At 47.6% G+C, this 11,074-nt stretch overlaps 1 long non-coding RNA gene across 3 annotated transcripts; it reads right to left on the bottom strand.

The window, feature by feature from the left end:
* Positions 1 to 2,428: 2,428 nt before the first annotated feature.
* On the bottom strand, positions 2,429 to 8,071 carry LOC146429383 (uncharacterized). 3 transcript variants are annotated; one of them, XR_014855551.1, is made up of 4 exons: positions 7,882 to 8,071; positions 7,243 to 7,321; positions 6,809 to 6,962; positions 2,429 to 3,318 (listed from the first exon to the last, which is right to left on the bottom strand). It is a non-coding gene; the product is annotated as an uncharacterized LOC146429383 (long non-coding RNA). The 3 variants fall into 3 exon arrangements; XR_014855549.1 differs by lacking the exon at positions 2,429 to 3,318 and adding an exon at positions 3,512 to 4,195; XR_014855550.1 differs by lacking the exon at positions 2,429 to 3,318 and adding an exon at positions 3,512 to 4,195 and having other exon boundaries at positions 7,243 to 7,318.
* Positions 8,072 to 11,074: the final 3,003 nt, after the last annotated feature.

Genomic DNA, 11,074 nt, shown 5'->3' with positions numbered 1-11,074 from the left:
AAAAGTGTTACTGTGGGCTGGAGCTTTCTTAGTTTTTAATATTCATGGAAAAGGTGGCCATGTGTCACTTTGGCATCTCCATGGCTGTGTCCAAGGTATCCAAGATATCTTTGCTCTTCCTGGGAGCCTTTACAAAGCTTGGGAAGAAAAGCCAGTAACAGGATTGAAACATTCCACAGGTTCCTCTGGAATCAGATCTGCCAGATAACTCATGCTGATGGTAAAACACACTGCCAGGTGAGATTTTATCTCATCAGGTGCCCAGACTTCAGCCAACCCTGGGGAAGCTCCGTGAGGTCATGGATGAACAGCATCCAAGGAGAGAAAAGGCAATACAGATGATTTTCTCCAATAGATTCACCTGAGATAAGCACATTCCAGTGACTCAGTGCAGGGTGAGGAGGAGCTGGAATTCTCGCATTGGTGAAAAAATCATGAAGCATAGAAAAATCCAATAAATGCCTATTTTTTTCCCCCTGCTCTATTTAAAATTGTATTTAAAATTAAATATAAGCAGTAGGAAATCTGTAGACTGACATCTACAGTCACCCAAGAGTGCTCTGCCCGTGAGGTCACACTTCATAGCATGGCAGGGGAAAAAAAAAAGCATAAAATTGCTTCCAGTCAGTTCTGAGGTAGATCCTGAGCAACCAAAATCGCTGTCCTTTGAAACCAATCCAGATCACGTTGGCTGGGTCCTGATTCAGCGAGGAATTTGTTTTTCCCATCATGTGAGAGAGAGAGAGAGAGGGAGAGAAAACGTCCTGTCCAAGGAGGGCGATGTCAGCTCGGACGCAAACGAGGAGAAGCTCAGCAACATGAGACCTTTCTGCATCGCCTCGCGCACAAAACCCGCTTGGAAGGATTCATAACAAACTGAGAGCTCGCTGGAAACATCTCCCTTGTTTGTTTTGGCTTGCAGAGCTGTGCTGAGGGTAATTACCAGCAGTTGAGAAATGGAGAGGGCGAGAGGATGGCTGTGGTTTGTGCTCAGGGAGACCTGGGGTGATTTCTAACCTCTGTCGCCGTGAAACAGCGGAAAAAAGAGATTTAATTCCTCTGCAGGTCGATTTGTACACACAGAGTGAGGCTGCCCTTGCCTGCCCAGCTCCTGGCACTGAACCTTCCATGTCCTGCTGATTTAATGGAATTCACACAGATATATAGAATTATATATCCATTTTAAGGCTCCCCGGCACTTACATATATCCATATTTAAACCTCTTTTAACGGCCACGTGCTGCTCCAGAGGGGCAAAATCCCCCATTCCTGCACACAGCTGCACATCCCCTTAAGCCAGCGGATCCAAATGGATTTGTGCCCTGCAAGGACCAACGTCTTCATTAAGAACCCTGCTTGCTGGGCAGTGACAAATCTTCCCCTCGGAACACGGTGATTAAGGTTTAATTTTATTCCGGATTATGGGCAGCTCCGCTTGCAAAGCAGCCCTGGGCCAAGGTTGGGCACATATTGCCTGGAAATGAACGTTCCTCCCCGAGTGCTTAAGCAGCTTTGGATAAGAAATGATGGTTTCAGGCAGATTAGGAGCACAGGAAAGATCTCCAGGCTAAGGGGACACTCGGAGAAAGTGCCATCAGGGGTTCAGGAAGGAATGCTGCCAACTCGGAGGGTCTGAGGCTTCCAAAGCACTTGGGAGATTTGGAGGAAGTTGGTGGGAAAAGGATGGGTTGGTGAAAGTGGTGTTTTATTGATGGGTGAAGAGAGCCAAATAGATGGGGATGGGGTGGGATGTGTTTGTAAATCATCAGATCATCAGCAGGGAAATTTCTGGGCTTCAGTTAGCTTAGAGACCCAAATCAGCATTTCTGGAGGTTTTATGATGGAGCATCACGTGAGATGAAGTTTGGGTGTCATCTGAAACACAGTGGGGAATAAAATCTGTGGGGAATAAAACACAGTGGGCAATAAAATTGTCCAGCCCAGGAGTATGGAGGATGGGCAGAGGGGTGGAGGAGAAGCAGAGATAAAGGAAGAGAAGCTTCCCCGAGCTGAGATGCAAATATTTGTCCTGTTATGCAGTTCTTGTTCCTGCAATCCTCTCTCCTCTGCTTCCCCTCACAGGTACACATTTATTCTGCCAGGGAATGGTATTTAAATGCAACCAATTATTATTATTTGCTCTTAAACACACATGTTCTTGCCTCCCCGGGGAGCAGGGGGAGGAGGGCAGCGTTGAGAGCCGGCGAGTGTTCCACCCTTGCTGTAGTGACAGCTTTGATTTGTGAAACGGCTTGGAATAAAACACTGGTAATTTTTCACGGAAAAGCCAGTGGACATAATTTTTGTGTGCTTCAGAGAGAGCAGCAGAGAGCTGAAATGCCTGGACACACCATTATCCGAGTGCCAAAATCCTGCATGGATATAAAACTCAGTGTTTTCAACCCAGAGAAATGACATTACAATCATCCCTCGTTAAGCAGGTTCTGCTTGTTTATTGTTTTCCAGTATCTGCAGCTCTGCTCATCAATTTTTCACATTATTCCTTGGCTGTTTCCTCATTCTCAGTCCCTTTTCTGGGTTGATGCTTTGTTCTCTGGAGAGTTTTTCCATAAATTTTTATTATTTCCTCCGAGAAATCCTTTTTTTATGATTCCCAATGAGTTGTGGCTGTGATATGGTGGAGGGAGAGGAGGAAGGCAGGCAGTGGAAACTCCTTTAACTTAAAGCCATGGAAAAACCCCTCTGGCTCCCTGTCAGCCAAAGAAGGTCAAACGCAGTCCGAGCTCCAGCTCTGCCAATGGATCCCAAATCCAGTATTTCATATCGATCTGCAGCTTCATAAACACCCCCCTGAGCGTGGTGACAGCCCTGCCTGACATCAGCGTGACAAAACAGGACACAAAAATGACTTCACACTGCCAGCTCGGCTCCCGGGGACAGCACTGGGAAAGACCTTTTGTTTAATTAGTTATGGATAATGAGGTTTTGCTGGAGGAGCTCCGTGCAGGAGTGAGGCTGAGGTGGGACTGGGAGGAGAAAAGCTGGGCTGGTTTGGGGATTGGGGCAGAGGATGTTTGACATTGGTGCTGCAGGGGTTTAAAAAGGTGTTTGAAGATCTCCTTTTCTGGTCTCACCCACCACCAGCCCATCCTCAGGTGGTTGGAGATGAGCTGAGCTGGTCTGCAGCTTTCTAGGGTGTTTTTGGAGGTTCCTCTTCAGTTTCCAGAGAGATTTATGGAGATTGATCTTCAGCTTTGAGGAAGATTTTTGTAAATTAGTCTGTCTGGGGTCTGGTTGAAGCCAACCCTAGACAGGGGAGCAGGAACGTTCCCAAGGAACAGAGCTGGAATGTTGGAGCTGCAATCACACAGAAAGCCAGACTTGGACATTCCCAAAAATCCCTGTGAAGGAGGATGGACCTGGGCTGTGCTGCCACCACTGCCCTGCCATGCTGAGCCCCTGGATTCCTTCCTGAATTCAATCAGAATCAAGAACCAGCCCCATTAAATCGTCTAAAACCCAACCGGAAAAAGTTTTTGATTTTTTTTGGGAAAAGTGATTTTTTCCAAGTGCCATGGTGGGATTTAGGGAAATGGTTCTGAGCTGGCAAGACTTCACATGGTAACCCTTTCTCAATAAAATGAATGGAGCAGGAAGAGAACTATTCAGACCTGACAAAATTGCTTTTCACCCACCCCAGTTATCCCCACCTTCCCTCCACATATGAAAACCTGTGCCTGCAGAATGAGTCAATAAAAGCCAATCCAATGAGAACAGCATGAGGCAGACCTTGGGATTGTATAACTAAAGCACCGAGGTGACATCGTTGGGGCAACAGTGATTTATTCCAGCTGAGGATCTGGCCCATAAAGTGGGAATAACTCTTTCTGCCCAGTGATTTATGCTCTGCAGTTATTGACTGCTCTGAAATGAGCCCTGTGTTATAAACAATCCGGGCAGCAAAGGAGGCAATTGTGCCTTAATGAGCCCATGGTTCAAAGCACTGCCCTGCTACATTGACCCTTCTATAGATCAGAAAGTCTCCTTGATTTAATTACCTCACAGAACCCCAGACTAGACAGCTCCAAACCTCATTTATGCCCTGATCTTTCTATTTTTTTTTTAATTTTTTTTTTATTTTGGTGCACTTTGCGGTGATTTACAATTCAGCCGAGGGACTCTTCAGGCAGCCGAGGAGAATTGTTTAGAGGGGTTTGTGTGCAGTTACATCTTTCTGAAGGCAAAAAAAAGGGGGAAAAAAGCACATTTTGAGACTTAAAGGTCTTGTCTCCTTTCCCAAGCACAAATATTAAGCAGTTCTGCCTTCTTAAGTGTAAAGGACAAGAAACTTCAAGGGTAGAATTAAGGGAATTTAGATCAGAGGCGAGAAGCTGAACACACTGGAAATGTTCCCGTTTGGAAATTCCCAATCCAGCCCTGCACGCAGCTTTCAGCAGATATTACGGGATTGTTCCACCAGGATTATCTCAGCTCCCAGGGCATTTATCTTCCCCTCCCAATCTGTGGCACAAAGCAGTGGAAATAATACCACGTTCCATTCACAAACGCCTCGTCCCTCCTGTCCCAGGATGTCTCTGATGACATGAGCCTCAGAACATCCCCAAAAATTAATCAAGGAGTGAATCAAATGAGCAATATTGCATCCTCATTTCTTCTGGAGCAGCACTGAACTGAAACCAAAGGTGCAGCAGAGAGCTCTGGCTTCTCTCTGATCATCACTTTGTTCCCTTTATTCCCTTTCTTTCCCCCCTCCCTCTTCATTAGTCGAGACATTTGTGATCACTTTAATAGGGAGAAACAAACTCCCTCTGTCCTTTTCCAGCCCTGAAAATACAAGGATGTGTTTTCCAGAGGAGCTGGTGATTGAGGTATAAATGTTCAACCAGAATACATTAAAATGCTCTAAACATCAAGGAGAAAAAGGGAGTCCTGATCCCCAGAGCAAAGTGGGGTGTTTAAGCTGAATTGCAGCACTGTAATTATTGGTACTGTCAGAGCTTACAGTCTGCAACATTATTTTTGGGCCCCCATCCAATCCACAAAAAGATCTCTAAAATAATTGCAGAAGGACCTCACTTGAAGGCTGTTTGTTTTGGAAAAATAGAAATCTTTGCTCCATTTAAGCATATTTCAGCTTGGAGAGGAGCAATGTTTTATTTGTGTTGAAAGGAGGCTGGGGCTTTATTAAATATTAATATCTGGTTTACAGCATGGGTTAAAGTTCTTTTCTTATTCTACACTGCACTCCTGCCCAGGAGACTCCAGTCCTGGGGGAGAAGCTGTTTCTGCTGCAGGGAATGGAAATTAAAGAGAAATAATATTCACAGGGTATAAATATGCCCAAATCGAGATGTTTTCTGTTCAATACCCTGCTGCGTTTTGCACATTGGTGCTAATTAGGGGCATGAGCTAATTAAGAGCAGTTTATAACTGGGGCACCTGGCAGGGCAGTGTGCTCCTGACCCATTCCTGCTCCAGGCTCTTGGTTTGGAGCCCTCGGAGCCCCAGACAGCCTGGGAGTTGTGCCAAAGTCACTCCATGACATTAAAGGCTCAAAGTCCAACTCTCTGCGGCCAGAGATGGGAAAGGAATGGGAAAACAGGTACCAGGGGAGAGAGAAAAGGGCAAAAGCAGATCCCAGAGCAGGGGGATGTGAGATTTAAGGTCCCTTCCAACCCAAAACATTCCATCACTCCGTGATTTTGTCAAACCAGGTTTCCCTGGGGAGGATTTCAGCCTGCAGGTGGGAGGGACGGACTTTTGGGTCCTCCTGAGGATGCACAGAAACAAAAAAAACCAAAAAAAACCCAAAAAGCAAAAGCCATAAAACCCCCATTTTCTGCCTTCTTGATGTTTTCCTTTCTTTATTCAGTGGAAGAAAAGGGGAGAAGAGAAAATGTTTGAAGCCCTGGTGGCAGTGGCTGTGCTGAGCTCTGGCACAGAACCCTTCAGGCTGTTCATGCCTGGCTCTGTGCAGAGCTGTTCCAGCAATCCTGAGCCACCTTCCTGGCAAGCCCTGTGGCCCTGGGAGCTGCACAGCCCTGCCAGCTCCTCACCCAAACCCCTGCATTAGTGCTGGATTGATGATCTATGGGATCTGCTGGAATCACCAGCAGGTTTGGGAACCAAAGCCCTGCAGGACACAGAGCTCTGAGCACCACTGACCACTGGGGTGCTGCTGTTTGGGGTCACCTGTCCCTCTGGGGTGCTGCTGTTTGGGGTCACCTGTCCCTCTGCAGTGGGATTTGCAGGGATCTGCCAGCCTGGGTTCTCCTCTCTCCTGGCCCCACTCCCACCTGTGCTAGGCTGAGTGCCACTGCTGTGACCCCAAAACCCAACCCAATCTGCTTTTTTACACCAGAAATGGGGCAGGAGGAGCAAAACTCGTGCTGATGGACACTACTGCCCACGAGGCCAGGTTTTTGATTCATTGCAAACCCCCAGAACCCAGCAGAGTTTCAGAAAGTCGGGTTGGTTTTGGTGTTGTTGCAGTGATCTGGTGTTGATTTAAACACCAACCAGGCCTTGCTGCAGAACCCAGAGACACAGAGGGGAGAAAGCTCCTTCCCCTCGGTTTTTAACTCAATATTTTCAATATTTCAGAGCTCCCAAGTGCAGGGGACTCCTCTCCAGGCAGCAGCCGAGCAGGCCTGTTTATTTATAAGAGTCAACCAGAGCCACACAAAAGGTTATGGCCACGAGCCAAATGGCTTTGACATCATAGCCTGTCATTAATGGCATAAATCCTCCGTGATTTCATTTCCCACTAAGCCAACCAGCATCTCTCACAGATTATTTCAAAGGGAAAAAGAGTCTAAACATTTACCTTCAAACCCCAAACAGATCGTATCGTTCTATTCTGCTTGCCCAATATTAAATATATTCTCTTGCACATGGCGTTTTTATGGCAGGTTGTGACCACTCCTGGAGCTTGTTTCAGAGGGAGATATGCTCTGAAGGAGAAATTTTCTTATTGTTCCCTAAGGGGAAAAACAAAAAAAACCCAACATTTCATTCAACAAAACCTTTTCTAACCACTGCACTTTGCTGTTTTAATGTATTTTTGCCCCCCAGATCTCTGGCTGAGGGAGAGAAATATTTAAAAGGTTGTTCTCTGTGCCACAGCCTCTTCAGTGTGGGAATATTCAACATGGACTGGCTGGAAAAGTTTTCCTTCACATAATTTTTTATCCCTTTTTTCCCCCCTAATATTTATAGTATGCATATGGTTATATGAAAAACATTAGGGTGTGAATATACCTGTAAACCTGAGTATTGTAACTTCAAATCCTTTGGGATTTTAAATCTTCCTGACCTTGTGCTGATGGACGATGCACTGCTGGATAAAAAGCCAGGTAGAAAATGTTGCATAATAATATCAGATAATATTTGACAGTCATTGCTGGTTACCTCAGACTGGGCCTAAAATTCCCAGGAAAAGTTTTCCAAACCAGGGCTGCACTAACCCTGCTGGGATAACCCAGGAATTCTACATTTCTATGTAAAAGCAAACAGTCAGAGTTGGGTTTGACCTCAGTTTTTGGGAATACTTGCTGTGATTTCTCCAGATCACCCCGTTTGAGATCAAAAGAGCCTGACAGGAGCCCCCAGGAGCAAATGGCCAGGAATCAGGGGAGCTGATTCCAGCAGCCTGGAGGATTCCCAGCCTCAGGAGATGAATGTGAATTTTCCCAGGGCAGAGAAGAACCCTCAGGAGTGAGAAACAAAGTCCTCCCAGGCTCTGGTGATGCTGCTGAGGAGAGAAAGCACAGAACTGGAGGTGGACATTGCAGCACAAAATTCCCATTGGAGTCACCATTTCTGCCTCCATCCCACCCTCACCACACACCCCAAAGCCCTCACCACCACCAGAGAACGACAGAAGCACCTCCAGCATACCTGAGGAAATCACAACTGGACTTTTCCCTTTATTTTTTGGAGCGGTCTGGAATCTCAGGAGGCACCAGCCAGCCAAAGCTCCCCAGCCGTGCCGGGCTGTGTCAGAGCTCTCCTGCCAGAGCCAGAGCTCAAATATGCCTGCACAGCACCAGTAGCTCCATTCTCGTGACTAACACATCCCCAAGGTGCCATAACATGCAGGGAGGCAGGGAATTCTGGGGTGCTGGAAGGAGTACAGCGGGAGGAGGAGCTGCGGCAGGAGGAGAGGTTCTGAGGAAAGCCAGCGAGTTCTTTTTCCACAATTCATCATCCTACTTTTACTCTGCTCCTCCGAGTGAGGAGATGAAAAGTCCCACAACTCCAGCGTGAGCTGAGCCAGCCAAGAAAAAGAAAAGCAGCTTGCTCTGCTCCCCAGGGCATTTATTATGCCAATTTGTTCGTGTTTTTTGATATGTGGAGGAGACAAACTTCAAGGAAGGAATGTGGTCATCTCCTATCTGGGACAAAATCTGCCCTGCTGGGACGGGCTGAGCGTGGCTCATGCTGGGGGCAGGCAGGGGTTGGAGTGGGAATTTGGCTATTTTTTGGCACAAATCTAACACAAAGTGCAGGGCTCTTTTCTGGGTGACCCGTGGGTTCTCACAGCACTGCTGGAAATAGTCACAGACTGGTTTGGGTTGGAAGGGAGCTTAGAGCCCATCCAGTGCCACTCACTGCCATGGCAGGGACACCTTCCACTGTCCCAGGTTGCTCCAAGCCCTGTCCAACCTGGCCTTGGACACTGCCAGGGACCCTGCAAGATTGGGAGTGTGTGAGGCTTTCAAGCACTGCCTAATTAATGACATCTCAAACAAATGAGATGCAAATGAGTTCCACATATAGCAAAACACCCAAGTGTGAAAACCCAGAGCACAACAGGACTGCTGAATCCTTTCTGTAGCAGTGGCATTGTCACTGGCAGGGTGGCACCACACTATTCCTGCAGAAAGGAGGCACAAGACGCACAAATGCTGCTCCCATTCCCTTTCCCTGCACTCTCCCAGGAGTTTCCCCTCCATCTGGGAGCCCAGCTGGGAGCAGCAGGGTGGCACACCCTGGCGAAGGCGCTCAGGATGAAAACTCTCGTTATCCACGCAGAAATCTCCAGCTTTGCCTCGGCCAGAGCTGTCACAACACGCTGAGGTCCAGGGATTCCTGGCAGAGCTGGGCTGATACTTGTGGCTCTGATCTGCACAAATCCACGGATCTCACACGGTCTGTTTGCTCAGAGGTGCTGAAGATGTTTAGTCAGTGCATACCTGGGGTTAATTCAACAGAGAATCTGTCGGATCCAACGCCAAGGGCACTGCTGGCTCGTTAGACACCCAGGGAGGGATGGCAGCAGGATTGCAGCTCTACACTTAATGAGCTAGAAATATTGCAAATGCCAACATGCCGCAGTGACATGGAAATGGGGCAGCTCTGAAGGGGAATGGCAAAGCCACCAGCATCCTGGGGTCACAGCCTGGTGTCACAGGGAGGAGAGAGGGGATGAGAAGGGCAGAAATGAACTGCACAGACCAATGGGAGAAAGCCTTGGAGAATGTGAGATAAGTGCTCAAATAGAGCTCCAGTGCTGGCTCTAATTAGGATAAGTCAGAGCTTCCCTAATTGCTGTTAATCCTTTGGCCTCCTTGCTGGCAGGAGTGACCATTCCCAGGGTGTGAAGAGCCATGGGGGATCCTCAGCCTGTGTCTCCCACTGCCACCCCCAAAGCTTAATTCCCACCTGGGACCAGAGCTGGGACTGGCCAGAGACAGAGGGGACAAGGGACCCCAGGAGCCTCACTCTGCACCAGCACAGCCTCTGCCAGGAAACAAGTGGGGACATTCTGCCTTTTCCCATGGGATTATTTGCTCCCCTTCTCCAGCTGTGCCACTGCAATCCCCCAAACCTGCTTCAAATGGGCATTTTTGAAAGGCATTTGAGCTATTCCATGCTTCTATTCACTTTATTTTTTCCTTTAAAGCTTTTCTTCTCTTCCTTCAATTCGCTGTGGGGATTTTGTTAGAGGACAGACATCTCTTGCCAAAATCTCCTGCAGAAGGGAGGATGGAATTCCCTCTGTTTCCATCACAGAGGAATCCTGAGTCACCTGCAGCAACCAAAGCTCTCTTGCCTTAGGTGTAAACAGAGAGAAATAACAACTTTTGATGTGCTGCTACCTTTCCAGCAGAAGTGAAGTCGGTGCAAGTATCAACATGGGAAACAGGAAAAAAAATAAAAGGGAAATTAAAAAAAATCCAAGGTTTTCCGGGCTGTCTTGCACTCCGTGTGCACATGAGAAGGATCCCACAGAAATCCAGGGGTAAACATGGAACTCCTCCAAGGTGACATTCATCCCTCCCGGCTGCAACAGCCACTGCCCCGTTGAAGAACTTTAAAAGACTTCAAAAACAGAGCAAAAGCAGAGTTCTTGGGTGATCTCTGTGCCCCGGGGGGAGATGCAGCCCTACCATGAAGATCCCGTGCTGCTCAGCTCTAGAAACCCATCCTTGGCTGTGGGCAGCCAATTACACATCAATTAAACTCCAGTAATGAGTTCAGGGCGAGCAGGATCTCGGAGTTTATTAGCCCTGGGCAACACCAGCAGCCAGGTCTTTCTCCAGGCTCAATAACCAGATTGCTGAGGTGGTGACCTCAGAGTGCTCTGCTTTGGTGAGTTCTCTATTTGGAATCCCAGGCATGGCCAGGAGGCACCTTGCATGCCTTGTAAAGCATCATAATTAATGAGATCATTTGCATATCAAATGAACCTCATGCACAGCAGGATGTTTTGGCAAAATTTTGCAGGATATCTTTGCGAGAAGTTAGGTAAATACCAATCCTGGGAAGCAAGAGCCTACAGTTTCCTGTCCCTTCCCGAGGAGCCAACATGCCTCCTGCAGCAGCAGGGAGCAGGATTTACCTCATTTACCTCCCTCCTGCTGCTGGTTACAAAGGAGAATCAGAATAAGGCCAGGTTTGCTCATGTGAGACGTAAAACTTAGTTTAGAGCTTGGTTCCTGAGTTATCCTGAAATCTATAATTGTTGGGAGGAGGAGATGATCCAACCCTCTGATCTTCCAACCCACCCTGGGATCCTGGCACAGCTCATCATCCCCTTCTGCACAGCTTCCCAGCCAGAGGGGTTCAGTATTGAATTGTTGCCATT

The sequence above is a fragment of the Lichenostomus cassidix genome, chromosome 18 (assembly GCF_008360975.1).
Source record: "Lichenostomus cassidix isolate B80296 chromosome 18, HeHo_3.0, whole genome shotgun sequence".
Lineage (NCBI taxonomy): Eukaryota > Metazoa > Chordata > Aves > Passeriformes > Meliphagidae > Lichenostomus > Lichenostomus cassidix.
The sequence above is the reverse complement of the archived record's forward strand: the minus strand, read 5'-3'. Positions and strand labels throughout refer to the sequence as shown.